Source organism: Rattus norvegicus, chromosome 3, assembly GCF_021556685.1.
Source record: "Rattus norvegicus strain SHRSP/BbbUtx chromosome 3, alternate assembly SHRSP_T2T, whole genome shotgun sequence".
NCBI classification, from domain to species: domain Eukaryota; kingdom Metazoa; phylum Chordata; class Mammalia; order Rodentia; family Muridae; genus Rattus; species Rattus norvegicus.
Window position 1 is genome coordinate 65,816,399 of NC_141536.1, and position 26,078 is coordinate 65,842,476.

At 37.8% G+C, this 26,078-nt stretch overlaps 1 long non-coding RNA gene across 1 annotated transcript in view; it reads left to right on the forward strand.

Moving 5' to 3' along the window:
- The first annotated feature begins 200 nt into the window (after positions 1-200).
- The window catches only part of LOC120101586 (uncharacterized), a 30,495-nt gene continuing 4,617 nt past the window's right edge, over positions 201-26,078 (forward strand). Inside the window, exons 1-2 of the long non-coding RNA XR_015683640.1 lie at positions 201-367; positions 8,260-8,391. This is a non-coding gene — a long non-coding RNA (uncharacterized LOC120101586). The remainder of the gene's footprint in view (positions 368-8,259; positions 8,392-26,078) is intronic.

A 26,078-nucleotide genomic window follows, 5' to 3' on the forward strand; every position in this document is an offset into this window, starting at 1 on the left:
GGCACAAGACTTTACAAGGCAAAGAAATGTGAAAGGAAAAATCCTTTACCCCCATTGTGACCTCCAACAGTGAGGACAGGCTTTGTGACCTCCAACAGTGAGGACTACCTTTGTGACCTCCAACAGTGAGGACTACCTTTGTGACCTCCAACAGTGAGGATAGCCTTTGAGAGAGAGCCTTTCACCACCATTGCACTGTAACTGGCTATCAAGCACAGAGACCATGGTGGTCGATCTATGCATCTGTGCAGTAATGTGGCAAAAGTAAACTATGTTTATTGTGAAGTCACTGAGATACTGAAGTGTTACTGTGTTGTGTCAGGAAGAATCCTGAACCCCAGAGGACCACCAAGGAGCCATTTCCAATGTAATCACATTAGTTTTTTCCTTCCTTCCTTCCTTCCTTCCTTCCTTCCTTCCTTCCTTCCTTCCTTCCTTCCTCCCTCCCTCCCTCCCTCCCTCTCTCTCTCTCTCTCTCTCTCTCTCTCTCTCTCTCTCTCTCTCTCTCTCTCTCTTTCTTTCTTTCTTTCTTTCTCAAGTTTGGAAGGGAAGGTAGAGCAGCCCTCAGCAGTACAAGGTTTTATAGGGAATGAGAGTAAGTGAGGGGGTGTCTAGACTGGCAAGTATCTAATAGAATGATCCTTGTAAGCCCACAGGTGGGTGTTTTAAAGCAATCAGACTAATCTTTGATTAACAGTTGCTAGGAAGTAGCTAAGAATTAATTCTGGGGTATGGGCCAAGGACAAGCCGGGGATCCTTCCTAGTACTTGGGTGTAGCTTGGGTTCAGCTGCAGATCAAGTTCGTTCTCAGGCCTTTTTTTCCTTTTAAAGTGGAGTCTGGTTCTAAGGTGGAGTAGGTTTGGCCTCTCAGCAGTAACTTACCTCACCTATATGCATATACTAAGATCTATAATTTGATGAATAGTTTCCATACATTTTTTCAGTTTCTGTCACTATCTCACAGTCAGATTATTCTTTGTTTATAGAATATAGTATTCTGGACTAGAGAAAGTCTTAACAGTTGAGTAGACAACCTTGTATAGCATAATTTAATTCCCAATGCCCACCGAGGGCAGCCCCCAACTGCCAATAACTTAGCTCCAGGAGCTCTCTCACCCTCTTCTGTCCTACTTGGACTTCTTCACAGGAGACTTACATGAACACAGCAATGCACACATACAAATTACTAAAAAGAAAACTATTTTTAATGAAAATAATTCTATATTATGTCTCTCATAGGCAAGGTATTTCTTCATTAATGTTGAGAATGTAATTATTAAGTTTGCTTTATTAAAAAGTATACTTACCATTTTTCACAGGTCTTTACTGTCTAGAATGCTGAACACAGGCTAATTTTTACTCATATTTGATGTTCTTTTCTCTTGGAAATAACAGGAAAGCTTGAATTCTTCATCTTGAGGGATACTATATACATATAGAAAAACACCCAAAACTTCAATGGTAGCAAATTGAGTAACTAGAATTCAAATTTTCAAATGGAAAATTTTACTATATTTCCAGAAAAAAAACCTCCTCTTCAAAATACCTTCTACTTTGGTATTTTACCTTCACCTTCTTAAGGTCAGAGAAACTAATTTTCTTAGTTATTATTTTTTTCTACCCACCCCTACACACAAGGAAAGAGAGGGGAGGGAGGGAAGAAGGGAGGTAGGGAGAGAGAGAGAGAGAGAGAGAGAGAGAGAGAGAGAGAGAGTGAGTGTAGGTATGTGTGTGACTTATTTTAATTTTCAAAAACTAGAAAAGCAAATGGATTTTCATTGGTCTCTCAATTGAAAGACAAATGGTTAAAAAGCAATGCTAGAAATTTTATAATGAAAATTAACTTATTTTTGATGATAAATTGTATCAGTGGTATACTTTACAAAACACTTAAGAACTACTTCAACAATTTATATCAATGATCTGGTGAGTATATGTGTGCTCTGTCCAACCAGATGTAATCTTAACAGAATTTAATTTCACGTTCTTGGTAAATTTCATTTTATATGTAAGCATGACATAGGAAAAGTGAGAAATAATGTAATCCGTATAATCCTGACTTTTAAAAAGATACAAAAGTTACATTATTTAATGACAAATATGGAGCTTTCCAGACAGTCTTCTGGAAAACGGGATTCTGTTCTAATTTACATTGTCAGGCAACACCACTGATAAGTGCATGAATTTATGAAATTTATTAGAGATTAAATAAATTAGAGATTAAAATTACAGATAAAACCATTTCTTACTTAAATATTCAGAAAATTTCAACATGTATTTTGTCTCATGATATATTCTGGTAAATAATAACCTTTTTAATAGAGGTTTCCCCTGAAGGTCCAACCACAGATATTTGTTTCTCTTTATGGTTGATAGAACTTTGGTAGCTTAAAATAGCTTATAATTACTAGAGGGAATCATTTTGGGAATGTACTAATAGAAGTTGTCTAACAAATTATCTTTTTCTTCATTGGGACCAAATAACTGATTCATAGAGAATGTACCTACATCCTTTGGACTAATTTGGGAAATGAATGCAACTGTGAACCTTCGTGAGAAGGGGTTTTAAGGGTTTTCTAATCATCCCTCTGTAATTAGCATTTCATTATAAGCTTATATGATATGATACATTTGCTCCGTATCAATCCTCTTCTCTTGAAAAATTTTTTATCATCTTAAGAAACTATGAAAATTCTTTTTCTCGTGGTGTGTGTGTGTGAGTGTGTGTGCGAGTGTGTGTGTATGTGTGTGTGTGTATGTATATATGTACTTGCATGTGCATGCATGATTGGTACCAGTTGAAGCTAGAAGAGGGTGCAGGATGTCTTGGAGTGGGAGCTACAGGCAGTTGTGGGTAGCCTGACTTGGGTGCTAGTAAAATCAAATTCAGAGACTCTGGAAGAGCCACAAGCACTCTCACATGCTGAGTCATCTCTCCAGTTCTTTCCTCATCACCCTTTTTTAAATAGGAACATTCTTAATTGTTTTTAATATGTAGAAACTGTTTCTTTTAAAAGTGACTTTCAACAGACTGCAAAGTTTTCTCCCACTGCATTCAATGCCTTGATTTTTTTTTTATTTTTCTCTCTGACCTTTACAAGAGCACAAATTTAAAGCTTTAAATACCGAATGTCAGAATGCTTACCTAGAGGCATAAGGAGCTCACTCACAGCAAAGTTATACAGTTCACATACTTTAATATAGTTTCTCTTCTAGGTAGTAAAAGGTTAAACTTACTTTCACAGTGCAAAAGCCAACAGTGACAAATGGAAGGGCATGTTTTTTAACCTTTTAAAAATTATCTGTAATGTTTAAGAAATACCACAGCGAATAAACCACTTTAAATGGAAACATTTATTTTAAAAGACCATGTCTGTCACGACATCTATGTTCCCCTAGCACAGAAACAAATTAGGAAACTATCAGAAAGAGAACAATAGAAATTTAATTTCAAGACAATATTTTGAGTATAAAATGAATGGAGCATTTAATCTGCTCATAGTAAAAATTAGCAATTGTAGTCTTTCTTGCTAAACATCTATGCTAGCGTATTGCTTATACTAAATATATTTGAGTTTTCAGAGTCTGGCTTATATTTTTGCCCACAGCAACAAATTTCTAATAGTTTTTAATTCTGAATAAATATATTCAAGATTTTTCTTTTTTTACTTTCGTGGAAACTCAATTTGAAAAAGATTTTCTCTAACATTGAGAAAGGTTTTAAAACTTTGTGTCAAAATTTCTTATGCCTGAGGAATTTAATGATAGTTCTTAGGCTTTGAGGGGTCCACTGAAAAGGTGAGTTTCTCCTCTAACAGTGTTTGCGTCGATTCAGAATACCATGACGATAAATAAGGGAGTGAAACAAGCCAAACTGTTGACGCAGCAACCAGGCTACCTCATTATCAGCGAGAATAGCAAACATGGACTTGTTTGCAGAGATAGATGACATCTGTACAAATAACACTAGGAAAAATTAATTTTTAAAAGGTGATATGTCAGGCACAGTTGTTCAGGGCTCATCCTACTGGCTGATCTTTAGGTGACTATGTTCTTGACCTCTGAGGTTGCAGTGTCTCTGAAACAACAAGGTGGCCTTATTCGATGCACACACAGAGTGCATCTGTGCAAGCTGCACCCTAGTTCTCACAGAACTGCTGAAAAATATGTACCCCGTCAATACTTTTGATCTGGCCTAAACTTGAACCTATTTTTGATTTCAATGTAATTTTACTTTCAACAGCTAGTTTTGCCATTATAAATACATCACTAGACAATGTCAAATTTCATACAAGGTACAGGTAATTATTGTTAGTTAAACACAATTTGTGGTATTGATAAATACTTTTTATTTTCTTCCAAGAATTTATAATTCTAGAATTGATCAAGAAACTTAAAGGAACTCTTCAGGTAAGACCAAGCCTTCTAAACTTTGGGGGTTCTAAAACCTTGGCATACAGGAAAAGGCACATTATTTTATTAGCATCTCAGTCTCTTTTCCTTTTGAGAGGGACCTGGCTAAGTTGTTTTAATGTTCTATAATTCAACACTTTTTATTCATACAAAAGCATTTGTGTTATTTGAATTTTTTAAATTATTTTTAAGGAAACACATTATAGAAAATAGTGACTTTTTTAGGCTTAGATATTTTATACTTCAGTGTAATTTATATCTTCAAATCTTAGATTAAAATTTTGTCCATGAGTTTTATGAATAAAGTAATTTTCTTTTAGTTCTAGATTTTTTGAAGATGCTCTGTAATCACAATTGGTATGATTTTCCTGAGTGATATGTAAAGACGATTGTATTATTAACTGTATGATATCCTTTGTTTTATTTTCATCATATGTTTATATAGCTTTGGGTATAAAAATATTCATATAGTGCTAGTTACAAATTTTATGAACATGTAAGACAATAATAAAAATGAAAACCAAAACTTTGCCTACATTATGATAGAGAATATTATGTTCCATTACATTAGTTTCAGATAGACATCAAAAATTTTCAGGAGGGCAGAGTCTGCTCTAATCTCAGTCTCTGTCTCTGTCTCTGTCTCTGTCTCTGTCTCTGTCTCTCTCTCTCTCTCTCTCTCTCTCTGTCTCTCTCTCTCTCTCTCTCTCTCTCTCTCTCTCTCTCTCTCTCTCTCTCTCTTTCCCTCACCCTCCCTCTCTCCCTCACCCTCTTGCTATCTTCTCTTGTTTTCCTGACATCTATCAAGTTACATTTATTATTTAACCTTCACTATTTACTTGATGTAATATGTTAGCTGAGATGCAAGCTTACAGCTTTTTCATTGTTCCTTACAATGTCTTAAAGCACGGAGACATGGTATCTTTTGTCAGAGAACTGCATTTGGCAGACAGTTTTGTATTTCTTAAAGCACGAATTCATACAAAAATAAATGGCTAAACTTTCATATAGAAGCATAAGAAACTAGCTGAGATGTGATTAGTTCCCTTTCAGGAAAGAACAATCTTTAATTTGTCATTTTCTATATACAACTAAAATATGATAATAAGCAAAGTAAATTGTGTCTTCTTTTGGATTTTCAAAGAATGTGAATCTAATTCATGTGCATTTAGAATTGGATACTGACACCACATAGTTGCAGGAGATAATAAAAATACCTTGATTTTCTTCTTTCATTACTGATGATATATTTGAAATATGCTCAGTATGTTTCAGTTAAATACACATAATTTCAAGTTATGTTTCAAAGGTAGATGGCTTCAATTATCTATTAAGAATCCTCTCTTTTCAATTAAAAATGAAATACTTATAAATACGTGGAAAAATTATATAATTTCTGATGCTATTTAAGCAATTATTATTTAAAAGCACCTTCCAGACTTGCTTTCCATTTGTTAAAGTGTGGGATTTCTATCAAATGTATGGGTATTATTCTTCCAATGTCCATGTTTCTTATTTTTAAGTTAAAAGTTCAGCAGTCTGTAAGAACAAAATAAATCAGCAAAAGAATCTTGTTCTACATTCAAATATACTTTGTTTGAGAGGTCTGCAAGAGTTAAAATTTTGTATGGTATAGCTTTCTTAAATATACAGATCTTTTCTATGGAAAATTAACCATTAAGAAAGGCTGGATTATTGCTGCCCAGGAGAATAGAGTTGAGGTATCTTTAGGAAAACTCTGTAAGATCTTTTTTGTATTTACTGTGTTTAAATGGTAAAAGGAACTCCCAGAACCCTGTATTCCTCCCTATTGGGAAACCATCATGGAGTGAAAAATCTTCACAGAAAACTAATGTCAAGCCTCAAAGAGAACACCACAAGAGTTCCTCAAATGCCAATATATAACACACTTCATTTCTTTCTTTATTTTCCTTCATGGATATCCCTAAAATTCTACATGTATATTACATATTTAATCCACATCTAGTCAGATACCCTAGGCTTTAGACTCCACAAATATTAAAAATCTTTGATAAAAACATGTTGGAATAGTATTTTGAATACCTTAACATACATGAAGAGCATAATGAAGGTATTATAGCAATAAACATAATCATAACTTTAAGTTTGCTTACGCATCTGATGTTTTATGTCAGATAATATTTTGAGTAACTTCTGGTAGTAGAAATGGACAGTACTTTATTTTCTAAAATATGAACCAGTCAGCTTCCTTAATACTTATACCAGAAAAGATATTTTAAAATTTGCTCTTGCAGGCTTTATTTTCTTGTAGTGAATAGACACACATCTGTCTATTCTCAGAGCAGCAATATGTTGTCACGTATTGCTATGTTGTAAGTTCCTCTTTGTTCTTGACATTGTAATGTGAATCTTAATTGTAAGATTAGGTGGATTGGTAATCATTTTTTACATTAGTGTGTGTGTGCGTGTGTGTGTGTGTGTGTGTGTGAGAGAGAGAGAGAGAGAGAGAGAGAGAGAGAGAGAGAGAGAATAGAAAAAACAAAAAATCTTGATCTAGCTAATACATTAATTCTTATTTGGAGTAATAAAATTATGGTCTTTCTGGTATATGGAGAGCTAGAAACTGTGACTTCATTAGAGGGAAGGTTGTTGTTTACTGCTTGTGCTTTGATCTGCTTTTTTTGCTTAGTTTCTGTCATGCATTTAGCTTCTGTTTTCCAGCAAATGCCTTGCCAACATGATGCTCTGTCCAGCAATAGAGGGCAAAGTGTCTATGGTCTGAATCCTCCAAAACCAGGAACCAATGTTGTCAGTTCATATTTGTCAGTGGTTCCTATCAGCTACTGGTTAGTGGTAAGAAAATTAATACAAATTGCCAATCACAATGATATAAAGGTAATAAAAATTTGAACTCATTCTGGGTTCTAGATAATACTTCCTAATTTTTCCTAACGTTTTAAAAGAAAACAAAATATAATAATAGTTTATTCAAAAAAGTCAAAAATTCTTAACTGTAATAATGTTGCCTATGGAAAAATTGGGTAATATAAAATTAATTTTGTAATTATTAATTACTTATAGGAAGAAGCATTTGCTTACCTCATGTTGCTTATCCATGTTGCACAGTTCAACAGCACAGGACAGAGGAAAACTTCTGTTGCACTCAATCCTATGACATTATGTTTTGCATTTCAAAATCACCTTGCACTTTGAAAGACGCTAGTATTCAAAAATCATTTATAAAATCATAATTTCTGTATAAATATGTGTCTATCTACTTTCTTGGGTAAGACATACTAAATTTATAGGAAAGTGCAGGAAGCTGGAGGCAATAAATGCTACTATAGTATGAAATCACAGATGCTTGGCCAAAAGGCTCTACGTTTGAAGTTTTACTGACACACCAGACAGCATAGTAATCAATGCCATTCATACCATCTTTCCTCCAGGTTAATAAATACGTGGATCAAAACAATGATTAAGCAAATGAACAGTTAATAGAATAGAATAGTAAGTACAAGTTATCTCTTTCAGACGTTCCTCATGTACTTGTGTATATGCAAGAGTATACATGTGTCTGTCACAGCATGCATGTGGAAGTCAGGGGACAACCTGTGTAAGTTGGTAACCTCTTTCCACCATGTGGCTCCAGGTGACTAGGTCCAGGTTATCAGACTTTTACTGACACCAAGTTCTTTCATGCCAAGCCATCTTACCTGGCCTAAAAATGTTATCTAGATATCAGGGGACTCACATACCAACACACAGATAATTTGTCTAAATAACAGCAAGAACAAAATTGAGCACAACCTTGAATCTATCACATATAGACTAACTAGAGAAATTGTAATAATGTCTCAACAGGTAATGCTGTACAGAAATTAAGCTGAAGTGATGATAATGATTCCAAGGAAGACAAGAGCTTCAACACTTTCAAGTTTTGACTCCTCACTATTCACTGGATTCCTAACAGATTTGCAGTTTCTTGTAAGAGAGGTTTGTATCTTTCCAAAATAACTAATATTGAGCTCAGCCAAACCACACATTCTGGAAAAATGGCAGTAAGTGAGAAAAAGCACATTAGTAACTGCACTTGACTTTCTTTATTTTAGGGGACATGTAAATTTTCAAATAAAAACTATCCATTTGAGATACCATCTATATTAAATACCATAAATGTCAGCATCAAGCATAATTCAGTCCACTCTATGTTGCTTAAGAATGAAACATGACACTGTAAAATGCAATGAAATATAAAATTAACATACTGTCCTAATAGCAATTGAAAAAATATAGGGGATACTAAAGAACGGTCTACAAATTATTGGTAATATTATTTCTTACTCTGGAATTATAAACATGGGTATCAGTTTTATTCTATGTTATAAATATACAGAATTATAATTATATATCTTTTCTATAAGAACATTTTAATAATACTAAGCAGAACTTTGTTATCCATTAGTTTACACACTAAACTCAGTACCAAAAACTAATTGGCACTTGGTAACTATGCATTTTACTAACAGACATAAACCACTTAACACTGCTTCTGGAAAATGAGAGCCTGCAAAATAGGCTACTATTTTTCTTCTTGATTCTTTTTTAATTTTGCTGGAAAATTATATCTTTTTTGGAACTCAAGTAATTACTTTAAATATAATATAAAATAGTAATGAATTCCCTTCTACAGAAACCTTAAATCTATTAGGAGATTAGGAGGAACTTGAAAATATGTTGTCTCATAAAAGTTGATTAAAAAAAATCTATTGCAGGAGGGCCGAGCAGAATGGCAGGGTAGAAACTATGTGCCCTGTGGGTGCTCATTAAAACTACTGGCTGCTTGATTGACTGACCTAAAAAAATGTCTCTAGGAATTTTGCTCAAAATATTGAGTTTTAATAGAACTGCTGAGATTGGACATAACCAGTTTAGAAGTTAATACAGAAACTGAATCCTACTGATAACATCATTCTATGTAGGTGGGTAGAAATTTTTTTTGGGGGGTGGGCAGGAAGAGCAGTTGTTTGGGTTTGTATTTTCTTTGAGGTAGAGGTGGTTGGAGTATCTTTTGAAAAGACACAGGAATGACAGGCTCCGGACACAATGGCCGTTGTCCTCAGCTGACTCTTCATCCTCAACTTTTGTTAAAACTCAGTGACTTTTCTTAGGATTTTACCAGTGTGTAGTGACTAATTTCTATAATTTATCATGTTTTCTGATTTTTTTTGTCAATTTTGAAACTGTGCCACGTTAAAAAATAAGCATTGCTTTTAAAAAATTAAATTCAATGTTTGCTTAGTATTTATTTTTCAAAATTGCTAGATTGCAGTTCTCTTTTTAGATGTTATTATGATAAATAGATTGTGTGTATGTACATTGATTATTTAATTATATTTGCTAATTAAGATTCTTAAAATTTGGTGCATGATATTTACTTTGTAGAGTCAACTTTCACATTTTTCTTTCACTTCGCTAACTTTTATAGTCAGATTTATTACTGTGGTATTCACAAAATTATTCTTATTGCTCTAAGTACTTGGTTTACTGCATTAAAATTTTATGTGACTATCTGGCTCTAGTATTAAACTACTTTTCTAATATCAATGATAAGGCTTATAACTTACTATATAAGGTAGTGACTGTCTATAGTACCTATTTTCATTGTAGGAAATATTACTCTCTGGTTTGAATGCCCATGGATTCTTTGGGATTGGGGAGTAGGAGTTCTTAATTAGGTATAGAGTGCAGATATTTGGAAGATATACAAACAGATATGACTGTGGTGATGATATGTCATGTGAGATATAAAGAAAAATACTAAAGTACTTCCTAAGGAGTGGATATTAAGAAACAAAGGTAAGAAAAATACTGTTGTTTGTATTGAGCTTAATACGTGGCTAAAATAGCATTTTATTGAATCTGTGTTCCAACCTTTACGATATACACACCATCCCTTACATCCTTCTTCTTCCGATCTTCATACATACTCTCTCTTTCCTTTAAAACCAACAGTCCACCTGATACTGCCTCTTTGTGCATGCCTGGAGGATCATCTATTAGAATACAAGCAGCCTTGCAGACTAAATAACTGAAGAAAATATAGTCTCCTTCCCCAGCAGACATCAGTTGCAAATGACTTTTTACCTAGGGATGGGATCCATAAATCTCCCCATCTTGTGCATAACTTGTGCACGCATTTACAGCTGCTAAAATTTCATGCGTGTGATGGCCAGGCTATGTCCAGACAGTACTGTTTCTTTTCTAGATACTCTTTCAGTATTTCTGCTTTCCCATCTGCAGTGATACCGTGGGATAGCATTGCAATATAGATACACGATGTATCTATTGAAAAACAAATGTAAAAATCCCTTTTATTTGCCTGAGTAATTGTTGTTCTAGAGGGGTACTGCTACATAAGCTCATCCTTTCTAGCTCTTTCTCAACTCTAGTTGCTGGTTTAAGTCAGGTGTTCTGGTTCAAACTTCTTTTCAAGCTAATGGGTTCGAACTGGCTTCTCTCTGCTTCTGGCTGAATTGCTTCTGCTTGGACTCAAACTAACCCTCTCAATGCATTCTGATCTGGCCCTTCTTCTCTGGCTCATTCTGTTTTCACCTGTGCCTAGCGTGTTCTGTCTGAGACTTGTTTATAAGATTGCTCCAGTAAAAATCTCCCTCTGAGCTTCATGAACTGAACTGCCACAAATTCTACCCCACTGCACTGCACTCACTGCACTGACTCACAACTGAATGAACGAACTGAAAAAAGAACTGTACTCCTCCTCTCTCTTTCTGCTCTGTTCTTAAACAGCCTCCCTTTCCTGTGCTGATCTCATGAGAGTTGGATGTGTCCTGATTTGTCACTTTGTCTGCTGCTCAATTAGAGCTTTTAAACATAACTGCTTCTTTCTGTAAACTAACCTTACTTCCACTGTTTTGGATTAAAGGTGAGTTCTAAAGGCAAGTCTGTATTCCAGCCAGAGTAGTCATGTTGCTGGAATTAAAATTTCTCTACAATAAAGAAGCTTCTCTGATAACAGCTGAGAGATGCAATAATGTATGGGCATATAAAAAACAGTTTAAGAGGCAATTAAGTACTATGCCCTTTTACCAGAATAATTGTATTATGTTCTATCCTAAGGCTTATGACTTAACCATTCATTTTGTCCGAGTCTACATTGCCAATGATGAGTCCCATCCTTGGCACAGTTCTTAAATACAATCAGAAACTGCCACTATGTCTAAGTGGCATGTCTTAGCAGGACAGTCATTATTATAGGTTGTAAATTCATTTTAGGTAAGTGTTAAATGTTTTCTGTGTTAACACACATAGAACCTATAAGGACCCCGAGGACTAAATAGCTGGAATGAAGCTTCCAGGCCAATATCAGTGTGATATTTTTCATGTCCTATAATTCAAGCATGTGGTTGTTTCTCCGGAGTTGGGTCTCATCATCAAGTTTGGAATGTTAATTGGGAACACTGGAAATGCCGTATAAATTGACAGTATACCTATGGTTTCCGCACTGAGCAACAGCTCATCAAACAGTAATCTATATCTAGCATTGGGCTTTCAAATTAGTAGCAATGATGTTTAAAAGAGGCACTGTCATCCTTATTATAGGGTAACACTATCTAAACTCCTTTATATATGTATATGTGTTTTCTCTCTCTATATATATATGTGTGTACAGGCCCAGGTGTGCGTGTGTATATGTGTGCATGTGTGTGTGCACACATGCACGCATGCACGCACACACACATATATTATATATATATATTATATATATAGATATGGATACTATATAGCAAAAGGTTTTCATCTGACATATTCAAAGCTCTTCATTTAGAGCTTTCTGTTTCTATACTCTGCCTTTGAGCCTGACTTCCCAGCCTCCTACTTAACTCTACCCTTATGTTTCATTATTTTCATTTCTCATTCATGCCACCTGTATTGTTGTGTTTCTTGAAACCTTGCTTCATGACATGTTATTGATTTTCTAACTTCCATGTGTACTCCAGTGCAAGTGTGATACCTAGTTTCAAAGATAGCATCCACATATGAGAGATATGGTATTTGCCTTTCTGTGTCTGGGTTATACAACTTCAAATGATTATCACCAATTCCACACATGTGTTATCTCCAAGAATAGAGTATTAACATCAAGTTTTAGATGGCATCCAGGAGCAATGACAATAGCCAGTAGTGTGTGTGTGTGTGTGTGTGTGTGTGTGTGTGTATTTGTGTGTGTGTGTCTGTGTGTGTGTGATGTGTGTGGCGGGGGAAGGCACAGAAGTACTTACCTGCAAATATCACAACTTCATCTTTCTTTACAGAAGCATTGTACTCTATAACTTACAGGGATAGGAAAGAAACTCTGAATACGATCCTGTCATTGAGCCCAAAAGTGGACAAATGGAACTTCATGAAACTAAATAAACAAACAAAAACTTTACCAACTGACATCTTATAGAGATTTGTTATATAGCTAGAATAAAAAAAATCTAAATCCTAAGAAAACAGACAACCTAATTAAAAATTATGATACTGAACTAAACGGAACTCTTAAAAGAATGAGCATTTCAATAAGAACTTCAAGACACTGAGGAAAGAAATTGAAGAAGACCTCAGAAGATGGAAAGATCTCCCATGCTCATGGATTGGCAGGATTAATATAGTAAAAATGGCCATTTTACCAAAAGCAATCTACAGATTCAATGCAATCCCCATCAAAATACCAATCCAATTCTTCAAAGAGTTAGACAGAACAATTTGCAAATTCATCTGGAATAACAAAAAAACCCAGGATAGCTAAAGCTATCCTCAACAATAAAAGGACTTCAGGGGGAATCACTATCCCTGAACTCAAGCAGTATTACAGAGCAATAGTGATAAAAACTGCATGGTATTGGTACAGAGACAGACAGATAGACCAATGGAATAGAATTGAAGACCCAGAAATGAACCCACACACATATGGTCACTTGATTTTTGACAAAGGAGCCAAAACCATCCAATGGAAAAAAGATAGCATTTTCAGCAAATGGTGCTGGTTCAACTGGAGGGCAACATGTAGAAGAATGCAGATCGATCCATGCTTATCACCCTGTACAAAGCTTAAGTCCAAGTGGATCAAGGACCTCCACATCAAACCAGACACACTCAAACTAATAGAAGAAAAACTAGGGAAGCATCTGGAACACATGGGCACTGGAAAAAATTTCCTAAACAAAACACCAATGGCTTACGCTCTAAGATCAAGAATCGACAAATGGGATCTCATAAAACTACAATGCTTCTGTAAGGCAAAGGACACTGTGGTTAGGACAAACGGCAACCAACAGATTGGGAAAAGATCTTTACCAATCCTACAACAGATAGAGGCCTTATATCCAAAATATACAAAGAACTCAAGAAGTTAGACCGCAGGGAAACAAATAACCCTATTAAAAAATGGGGTTCAGAGCTAAACAAAGAATTCACAGCTGAGGAATGCCGAATGGCTGAGAAACACCTAAAGAAATGTTCAACATCTTTAGTCATAAGGGAAATGCAAATCAAAACAACCCTGAGATTTCACCTCACACCAGTGAGAATGGCTAAGATCAAAAACTCAGGTGACAGCAGATGCTGGCGAGGATGTGGAGAAAGAGGAACACTCCTCCATTGTTGGTGGGATTGCAGACTGGTAAAACCATTCTGGAAATCAGTCTGGAGGTTCCTCAGAAAATTGGACATTGAACTGCCTGAGGATCCAGCTATACCTCTCTTGGGCATATACCCAAAAGATGCCTCAACATATAAAAGAGACACGTGCTCCACTATGTTCATCGCAGCCTTATTTATAATAGCCAGAAAATGGAAAGAACCCAGATGCCCTTCAACAGAGGAATGGATACAGAATATGTGGTACATCTACACAATGGAATATTACTCAGCTATCAAAAACAACGAGTTTATGAAATTCGTAGGCAAATGGTTGGAACTGGAAAATATCATCCTGAGTGAGCTAACCCAATCACAGAAAGACATACATGGTATGCACTCATTGATAAGTGGCTTTTAGCCCAAATGCTTGAATTACCCTAGATCCCTAGAACAAACGAAACTCAAGACGGATGATCAAAATGTGAATGCTTCACTCCTTCTTTAAATGAGGAAAAAGAATACCCTTGGCAGGGAAGGGAGAGGCAAAGATTAAAACAGAGACTGAAGGAACACCCATTCAGAGCCTGCCCCACATGTGGCCCATACATATACAGCCACCCAATTAGGCAAGATGGATGAAGCAAAGAAGTGCAGACCGACAGGAGCCGGATGTAGATCGCTCCTGAGAGACACAGCCAGAATATAGCAAATACAGAGGCGAATGCCAGCAGCAAACCACTGAACTGAGAATAGGTCCCCCGTTGAAGGAATCAGAGAAAGAACTGGAAGAGCTTGAAGGGGCTCGAGACCCCAAAAGTACAACAATGTCAAGCAACCAGAGCTTCCAGGGACTAAGCCACTACCTAAATACTATACATGGACTGACCCTGGACTCTGACCCCATAGGTAGCAATGAATATCCTAGTAAGAGCACCAGTGGAAGGGGAAGCCCTGGGTCCTGCTAAGACTGAACCCCCAGTGAACTAGTCTATGGGGGGAGGGCGGCAATGGGGGGAGGGTTGGGAGGGGAACACCGATAAGAAAGGGGAGGCGGGAGGGGGATGTTTGCCCGGAAACCGGGAAAGGGAATAACACTTGAAATGTATATAAAAAATACTCGAGCAGCTCTCTGCTCCCAGACCCGGTGAGAGAGAGACCCAACCGCCTGGTCAGGTGGGCACTCCTGAGGCTGCAGAGCGGAAGAGACCACCAACACTGCTCACCCCTGCCCACATCCCTGGCCCAAGAGGAAACTGTATAAGGCCTCTGGGCTCCCGTGGGGGAGGGCCCAGGAGCGGCAGGACTTCTGCGCCTGAGACACCACCGGAACCTGAAAGAAACAGACCGGATAAACAGTTCTCTGCACCCAAATCCCGTGGGAGGGAGAGCTAAACCTTCAGAGAGGCAGACAAGCCTGGGAAACCAGAAGAGACTGCTCCCTGCACACACATCTCGGACGCCAGAGGAAAAAGCCAAAGACCATCTGGAATCCTGGTGCACTGAAGCTCCCGGAAGGGGCGGCACAGGTCTCCCTGGTTGCTGCCGCTGCAGAGAGCCCCTGGGCAGCACCCCACGAGCGAACCTGAGCCTCGGGACCACAGGTAAGACCAAATTTTCTGCTGCAAGAAAGCTGCCTGGTGAGCTTGGGACACGGAAGCAGAATTTCTCTAGGAGGCACGGTCTGTGTTTACCGGAAGTCCCACACCCGCGGATCCCGGCCCGCAGCAGCTCTCTGCTCCCAGACCCGGTGAGAGAGAGACCCAACCGCCTGGTCAGGTGGGCACTCCTGAGGCTGCAGAGCGGAAGAGACCACCAACACTGCTCACCCCTGCCCACATCCCTGGCCCAAGAGGAAACTGTATAAGGCCTCTGGGCTCCCGTGGGGGAGGGCCCAGGAGCGGCAGGACTTCTGCGCCTGAGACACCACCGGAACCTGAAAGAAACAGACCGGATAAACAGTTCTCTGCACCCAAATCCCGTGGGAGGGAGAGCTAAACCTTCAGAGAGGCAGACAAGCCTGGGAAACCAGAAGAGACTGCTCCCTGCACACACATCTCGGACGCCAGAGGAAAAAGCCAAAGACCATCTGGAACCCTGGTGCACTGAAGCTCCCGGAAGGGGCGGCACAGGTCTTCCTGGTTGCTGCCGCTGCAGAGAGCCCCTGGGCAGCACCCCACGAGCGAACCTGAGCCTCGGGACCACAGGTAAGACCAAATTTTCTGCTGCAAGAAAGCTGCCTGGTGAACTCAAGACACAGGCCCACAGGAACAGCTGAAGACCTGTAGAGAGGAAAAACTACACGCCGGAAAGCAGAACACACGGTCCCCATAACTGACTGAAAGAGAGGAAAACAGGTCTACAGCACTCCTGACACACAGGCTTATAGGTCAGTCTAGCCACTGTCAGAAATAGCAGAACAAAGTAACACTAGAGATAATCTGATGGCGAGAGGCAAGCGCAGGAACCCAAGCAACAGAAACCAAGACTGCATGCCATCATCGGAGCCCAATTCTCCCGCCAAAACAAACATGGAATATCCAAACACACCAGAAAAGCAAGATCTAGTTTCAAAATCATATTTGATCATGATGCTGGAGGACTTCAAGAAAGACATGAACACACTTAGGGAAACACAGGAAATCATTAATAAACAAGTAGAGGCCTACAGAGAGGAATGGCAAAAATCCCTGAAAGAATTCCAGGAAAACACAATCAAACAGATGAAGGAATTAAAAATGGAAATAGAAGCAATCAAGAAAGAACACATGGAAACAACCCTGGATATAGAAAACCAAAAGAAGAGACAAGGAGCTGTAGATACAAGCTTCACCAACAGAATACAAGAGATGGAAGAGAGAATCTCAGGAGCAGAAGATTCCATAGAAATCATTGACTCAACTGTCAAAGATAATGTAAAGCGGAAAAAGCTACTGGTCCAAAACATACAGGAAATCCAGGACTCAATGAGAAGATCAAACCTAAGGATAATAGGTATAGAAGAGAGTGAAGACTCCCAGCTCAAAGGACCAGTAAATATCTTCAACAAAATCATAGAAGAAAACTTCCCTAACCTAAAAAAAGAGATACCCATAGGCATACAAGAAGCCTACAGAACTCCAAATAGATTGGACCAGAAAAGAAACACCTCCCGTCACATAATTGTCAAAACACCAAACGCACAAAATAAAGAAAGAATATTAAAAGCAGTAAGGGAAAAAGGTCAAGTAACATATAAAGGGAGACCTATCAGAATCACACCAGACTTCTCGCCAGAAACTATGAAGGCCAGAAGATCCTGGACTGATGTCATACAGACCCTAAGAGAACACAAATGCCAGCCCAGGTTACTGTATCCAGCAAAACTCTCAATTAACATTGATGGAGAAACCAAGATATTCCATGACAAAACCAAATTTACACAATATCTTTCTACAAATCCAGCACTACAAAGGATAATAAATGGTAAAGCCCAACATAAGGAGGCAAGCTATACCCTAGAAGAAGCAAGAAACTAATCGTCTTGGCAACAAAACAAAGAGAATGAAAGCACACAAACATAACCTCACATCCAAATATGAATATAAAGGGAAACAATAATCACTATTCCTTAATATCTCTCAATATCAATGGCCTCAACTCCCCAATAAAAAGACATAGATTAACAAACTGGATACGCAACGAGGACCCTGCATTCTGCTGCCTACAGGAAACACACCTCAGAGACAAAGACAGACACTACCTCAGAGTGAAAGGCTGGAAAACAACTTTCCAAGCAAATGGTCAGAAGAAGCAAGCTGGAGTAGCCATTCTAATATCAAATAAAATCAATTTCCAACTAAAAGTCATCAAAAAAGATAAGGAAGGACACTTCATATTCATCAAAGGAAAAATCAACCAAGATGAACTCTCAATCCTAAATATCTATGCCCCAAATACAAGGGCACCTACATATGTAAAAGAAACCTTACTAAAGCTCAAAACACACATTGCACCTCACACAATAATAGTGGGAGATTTCAACACCCCACTCTCATCAATGGACAGATCATGGAAACAGAAATTAAACAGTGATGTCGACAGACTAAGAGAAGTCATGAGCCAAATGGACTTAACGGATATTTATAGAACATTCTATCCTAAAGCAAAAGGATATACCTTCTTCTCAGCTCCTCATGGTACTTTCTCCAAAATTGACCATATAATTGGTCAAAAAACGGGCCTCAACAGGTACAGAAAGATAGAAATAATCCCATGCGTGCTATCGGACCACCACGGCCTAAAACTGGTCTTCAATAACAATAAGGGAAGAATGCCCACATATACGTGGAAATTGAACAATGCTCTACTCAATGATAACCTGGTCAAGGAAGAAATAAAGAAGGAAATTAAAAACTTTTTAGAATTTAATGAAAATGAAGATACAACCTACTCAAACTTATGGGACACAATGAAAGCTGTGCTAAGAGGAAAACTCATAGCGCTGAGTGCCTGCAGAAAGAAACAGGAAAGAGCATATGTCAGCAGCTTGACAGCACACCTAAAAGCTCTAGAACAAAAAGAAGCAAATACACCCAGGAGGAGTAGAAGGCAGGAAATAATCAAACTCAGAGCTGAAATCAACCAAGTAGAAACAAAAAGGACCATAGAAAGAATCAACAGGACCAAAAGTTGGTTCTTTGAGAAAATCAACAAGATAGATAAACCCTTAGCCAGACTAACGAGAGGACACAGAGAGTGCGTCCAAATTAACAAAATCAGAAATGAAAAGGGAGACATAACTACAGATTCAGAGGAAATTCAAAAAATCATCAGATCTTACTATAAAAACCTATATTCAACAAAATTTGAAAATCTTCAGGAAATGGACAATTTCCTAGACAGATACCAGGTATCAAAGTTAAATCAGGAACAGATAAACCAGTTAAACAACCCCATAACTCCTAAGGAAATAGAAGCAGTCATTAAAGGTCTCCCAACCAAAAAGAGCCCAGGTCCAGATGGGTTTAGTGCAGAATTCTATCAAACCTTCATAGAAGACCTCATACCAATATTATCCAAACTATTCCACAAAATTGAAACAGATGGAGCCCTACCGAATTCCTTCTACGAATCTACAATTACTCTTATACCTAAACCACACAAAGACACAACAAAGAAAGAGAACTTCAGACCAATTTCCCTTATGAATATCGACGCAAAAATACTCAATAAAATTCTGGCAAACCGAATTCAAGAGCACATCAAAACAATCATCCACCATGATCAAGTAGGCTTCATCCCAGGCATGCAGGGATGGTTTAATATACGGAAAACCATCAACGTGATCCATTATATAAACAAACTGAAAGAACAGAACCACATGATCATTTCATTAGATGCTGAGAAAGCATTTGACAAAATTCAACACGCCTTCATGATAAAAGTCCTGGAAAGAATAGGAATTCAAGGCCCATACCTAAACATAGTAAAAGCCATATACAGCAAACCAGTTGCTAACATTAAACTAAATGGAGAGAAACTTGAAGCAATCCCACTAAAATCAGGGACTAGACAAGGCTGCCCACTCTCTCCCTACTTATTCAATATAGTTCTTGAAGTTCTAGCCAGAGCAATCAGACAACAAAAGGAGATCAAAGGGATACAGATCGGAAAAGAAGAGGTCAAAATATCACTATTTGCAGATGATATGATAGTATATTTAAGTGATCCCAAAAGTTCCACCAGAGAACTACTAAAGCTGATAAACAACTTCAGCAAAGTGGCTGGGTATAAAATTAACTCAAATAAATCAGTTGCCTTCCTCTATACAAAAGAGAAACAAGCCGAGAAAGAAATTAGGGAAACGACACCCTTCATAATAGACCCAAATAATATAAAGTACCTCGGTGTGACTTTAACCAAGCAAGTAAAAGATCTGTACAATAAGAACTTCAAGACACTGAAGAAAGAAATTGAAGAAGACCTCAGAAGATGGAAAGATCTCCCATGCTCATGGATTGGCAGGATTAATATAGTAAAAATGGCCATTTTACCAAAAGCAATCTACAGATTCAATGCAATCCCCATCAAAATACCAATCCAATTCTTCAAAGAGTTAGACAGAACAATTTGCAAATTCATCTGGAATAACAAAAAACCCAGGATAGCTAAAGCTATCCTCAACAATAAAAGGACTTCAGGGGGAATCACTATCCCTGAACTCAAGCAGTATTACAGAGCAATAGTGATAAAAACTGCATGGTATTGGTACAGAGACAGACAGATAGACCAATGGAATAGAATTGAAGACCCAGAAATGAACCCACACACCTATGGTCACTTGATTTTTGACAAAGGAGCCAAAACCATCCAATGGAAAAAAGATAGCATTTTCAGCAAATGGTGCTGGTTCAACTGGAGGGCAACATGTAGAAGAATGCAGATCGATCCATGCTCATCACCCTGTACAAAGCTTAAGTCCAAGTGGATCAAGGACCTCCACATCAAACCAGACACACTCAAACTAATAGAAGAAAAACTAGGGAAGCATCTGGAACACATGGGCACTGGAAAAAATTTCCTGAACAAAACACCAATGGCTTATGCTCTAAGATCAAGAATTGACAAATGGGATCTCATAAAACTGCAAAGCTTCTGTAAGGCAAAGGACACTGTGGTTAGGACAAAACGGCAACCAACAGATTGGGAAAAGATCTTTACCAACCCTACAACAGATAGAGGCCTTATATCCAAAATATACAAAGAACTCAAGAAGTTAGACCGCAGGGAAACAAATAACCCTATTAAAAAATGGGGTTCAGAGCTAAACAAAGAATTCACAGCTGAGGAATGCCGAATGGCTGAGAAACACCTAAAGAAATGTTCAACATCTTTAGTCATAAGGGAAATGCAAATCAAAACAACCCTGAGATTTCACCTCACACCAGTGCGATTGGCTAAGATCAAAAACTCAGGTGACAGCAGATGCTGGCGAGGTTGTGGAGAAAGAGGAACACTCCTCCATTGTTGGTGGGATTGCAGACTGGTAAAACCATTCTGGAAATCAGTCTGGAGGTTCCTCAGAAAATTGGACATTGAACTGCCTGAGGATCCAGCTATACCTCTCTTGGGCATATACCCAAAAGATGCCTCAACATATAAAAGAGACATGTGCTCCACTATGTTCATCGCAGCCTTATTTATAATAGCCAGAAAATGGAAAGAACCCAGATGCCCTTCAACAGAGGAATGGATACAGAAAATGTGGTACATCTACACAATGGAATACTACTCAGCTATCAAAAACAACGAGTTTATGAAATTCGTAGGCAAATGGTTGGAACTGGAAAATATCATCCTGAGTGAACTAACCCAATCACAGAAAGACATACATGGTATGCACTCATTGATAAGTGGCTATTAGCCCAAATGCTTGAATTACCCTAGATCCCTAGAACAAACGAAACTCAAGACGGATGATCAAAATGTGAATGCTTCACTCCTTCTTTAAATGAGGAAAAAGAATACCCTTGGCAGGGAAGGGAGAGGCAAAGATTAAAACAGAGACTGAAGGAACAGCCATTCAGAGCCTGTCCCACATTTGGCCCATACATATACAGCCACCCAATTGGACTAGATGGATGAAGCAAAGAAGTGCAGACCGACAGGAGCCGGATGTAGATCGCTCCTGAGAGACACAGCCAGAATACAGCAAATACAGAGGCGAATGCCAGCAGCAAACCACTGAACTGAGAATAGGTCCCCTATTGAAGGAATCAGAGAAAGAACTGGAAGAGCTTGAAGGGGCTCGAGACCCCAAAAGTACAACAATGCCAAGCAACCAGAGCTTCCAGGGACTAAGCCACTACCTAAAGACTATACATGGACTGACCCTGGACTCTGACCCCATAGGTAGCAATGAATATCCTAGTAAGAGCACCAGTGGAAGGGGAAGCCCTGGGTCCTGCTAAGACTGAACCCCCAGTGAACTAGTCTATGGGGGGAGGGCGGCAATGGGGGGAGGGTTGGGAGGGGAACACCCATAAGGAAGGGGAGGGGGGAGGGGGATGTTTGCCCGGAAACCGGGAAAGGGAATAACACTCGAAATGTATATAAGAAATACTCAAGTTAATAAAAAAAAAAAAAAAAAAAAAAAAAAATACTCAAGTTAATAAAAAAAAAACAATCAAAAAAAAAAAAAGAATGAGCATTTCTGAGAAATATAAAAAATAATGTTTCATATATTTAGCTGTTAGTAAAAAACTAATTAAAACAAATTGGAGATTTCATCTCACCGCAATTTAGAATGGATAAGATCAAAACAGCAAATGTTGGCATGGATGAAAAAAGGAACATTTGTTCATTGTTGGTGTGGGTGTGATCTGGTACAACCACTATGAATATCAGGCTGGAAGTTCCTTAAAAGCTAGAAATATCGTTACCATATGAACCGGCTATTCCTTCCTTGGGTGTATTCCCAAAGGACTCTTTATCCTTCCACAGTGGTACCTGCTCACTCCTGTTCATTGATGCTTACTTCAGAACACTGAGAATCTAGGAATAGCCTACATGCCAGTCAACTGATGAATGGATAATTAAAATCTGGTACATAGCCACAAAGGAACACTGTTCAACCTGATGATTTTTATCTACTTTTAAAACAAACACTATGCCCACTGAGAATTCAAGATAAATTTTACTTGTAGTTGAATGAGATTGACAAATATATTCACCAAGTTAATTAGAACCAAAAATTTTTTTCAGCATTACAATATTTTTATAGACAATATCTCATGAAGACAATTATAGTTTTGGTTGTCTTATTAATTTCTATCACTATAGATTTGTTTTGCCTCTTGGTAAAATAAAATTAACAAAGTGAAAGTCTTCAAATGTTGTTGTTCACATTCCTCTGTTGTGTGTTTTCATGTTGGAGAAATGAAGGACTCATTTAGATGTTTTCTGCCTTAGGCGCTTGCAGCTACTGTATGATTAAGTGTTGATACAAAGGCAATAATTAGCAGTAGTCTATAACACTGCAAAGTTCATGATTACATTTGCAATTTAAGTTAGTTTAGTAAAGATTTACATAAATGGAATATTACAATATCCATGGCTACTTTCTCAACAACACAATTTCTATAAAAATTATGCAATATGAGCAAATTGGTTGGCCTTTTTTATGCTGATAGATATTTAATTGTTAAAGTTTTTAATATTTGCTAAACCACGAGGATTACTGGACATAAAAGGGAAGGTGAGAATTTAAAAGGTAAGTGACTAGCTTCAGAGGAAACAAAAAATACTATAAAAATAAGGAAGTGTTATAAGCCTTATCCAAGTTGTTCAAGATTCATGCCTATCTGAATTTAAATTAAATTAGTTTTGCACTGAGAAGCTTTCAATAAAAGTACATAAGTGTTACAGTGTGCTCCAAATTATCTTTGAGTGGAAAATGTACTAAAGAGCCATAAAATTCAAAGTATTAGATGTTATAGTCTTCCTATTTTCTTGTAGTCCCAAGATTAAAAGCGACCAGACTGATAAGAGTCAAGAGTGGTACACAGTGTTTTTACTTTCCCAAGGCACACAGTTATGAAAAATGATGCAATATAATTTCCAAATATGCAAGCACGTTTATTCCCATTTTCTCTGTCTTACAGTTCTGAGAATGTTTTCTTCCTTGCTAGTTTTCAGTGATTGTATGATTAAGTGTTGATACAATGCAATAATTAGGGATATTCTGCAACAATATAAAGATGTTGATTGCGTTTGTAATTTAAGTCAATTTGGCAAAGTTAAACAAAGGTTTGCTCCCTGTATAAAACAATATACTAATCCAAATGACAACATAAATTATAGATGTAGCAGTATTGTTTTTGAAGTATTATCACTGATTTTCTTTAGGAAATTATCTTCAAGTGAATACTATTAAGTGTATTTTATAATGTGCCACATTTGGGGTAAGGGAAAAATATCTGTAAATGCTATAATTTTGCTACATTATTATATTTGCCTCTTAGAATCATTGTTTTAAAATATTCTCTAATTCATCTCTGTTTAATACATATGGTTTACACAAAAAAGTTTTAAAAAATTATTGATAGTTGTCCTGGTGATTGGCAACTCTTCAAAACAAAGCAGCAATCTCAGTTATTGACTAACCTCTAAAGAGAATTTCGATAGATGCCTTGTTTATATAGTCTCTCATAGATGACCTGGAAGGGTCAAATGGAAATGTGTCACCAGACAAAAGCTGGAATGGTCAAGCAGATTAAGAAACACTGACAATTCTCATAATTAAGTACTATAGGTGTTGGAATTTGCCTGAGACTGGGTTCCTGACCACATGACCAAGACATCACACATGAGGACCATGACAACTACTCATGTAGCATTGAGCCCAGAGTTCTCCAGGCTAATGAGATATCCAGGAAACCCCAGTGGTTTAACAAATAAGATTCTGTTCCCAGACATTCTTTCCTGTAACAGGTATTTAATCTCTGGTCCACCCGGAGGAAATTGTTTGCACCGATTTTTCCATGATGAATAAACAGTTTAGACAAGCAAGGTCTGTCTTTCTCATCAAGAACTTCCTTGCAGGGAAGCCTTCATTATCAAACCACTCAGTCTATGTCTCCCACAGAAAGCCCCTCCATGAACCAGACATTCTCCTCTGAGTTAAGCCAGATTCCAGGCCTCATTTCCAACTCCTCAAGATTCCCACTGGGTCTGGATGCCCAGGAGTGTGGGAACCTTAACCTTGGCCTCAGCGTGCACCATTTCTCACTGGGCCTGGGACCTCCATCTTATGCTGCATTCTACGCTAAGCAGGTATCAGCGTTCCATGAGCCTGTCACCCCAGGAGAAGATGTGGTCTACTGCTTTCCTGTTTCATTTGCCTGGGCAGAGTTCACACACCCCAGCATTGAGATAGAATGAGAACCCTCACTTTTCAGTCAGTTCACATCTTGTAATTGATATATATTTTCTATAGTCTGATATTTATGTCATGTACCCCCCCAAAAAAGTTAAGAAATAAGACATTGAAAGATGTATTTGTTACTGTGTTTATGGTCAACGAATGACCTGGGAAAGGCAGAGTTTGTTTTGGCTCTTAGTTCCAGATGACAGTGCACTGGGTTCAGCAGAGAAGTTCTGTTAATAGAAGACTGAGGCCAGTTACATGATCCATAGTCAAGAAGCCGAGGAAAGTGAATGCTTGTATTGAATTCACATTCTCCTTTTCATTCCATCCATTGTCTTATTATGGAATGGTAGCGCCCACATGTAGGATGAGTTTGCCAACCACATTAGCTTATTCTAGATAAACCCACACAGAGATACTCCGAGGCTTATTTGCTCTGTGATTCTAGGTCCTATCCTGTTGAAAAGACTTTATTATGGAGGTAGATTCTTGTTATATTACAATTAGTACTCATGTAAAGGAGAACATGCAGAATTGTGTTGTCTTTTCCACTATGTGAAGACTCCTAGGGAAGGTGGCATATTTGAGGAACAGTAATTACTACAGACCTCATCTTTTGGTCTCTAACCCTAAGAACAGTGAGAGACAAATGCATAAAAGTTACTCAGTTTACAGTATTTTCTTATAGTTGCATGAATTGGAAAGTTAAACCTTGTCAGGTATTTTATCACAAGAACCTTGATAAAAGTGGACTATGTTGAGGTAGGGTTTAGTGCTCTATAAGCAGTAAGGAAAATGACACATCACAGGATAAAACTATAAGGTGGTCATGTAAATGAGAAAGCAAAGAGGACATAAGTGACAGCCAACAACATTTGCCATGCTCAGGAACTAACAATGTGAGTCAGGCTTGGTGACCCTAAATTAGCAGCTAGAGGTTGGTAACCAGTAAAATAAGCCAATGTCTGTAATTAACAAGTTAAAAAGACGGAGGAGAAGCTTCAATGACTGACCATCTCTCTAATTTAGTAAACAGGATATGTTTATCTCATTGGTTGGCCAGGAGGGTCATGCATGAAGTGAGTGGGCTCCCTTGACTCTGCCATCCATGAGACATCCAGAGAATTAG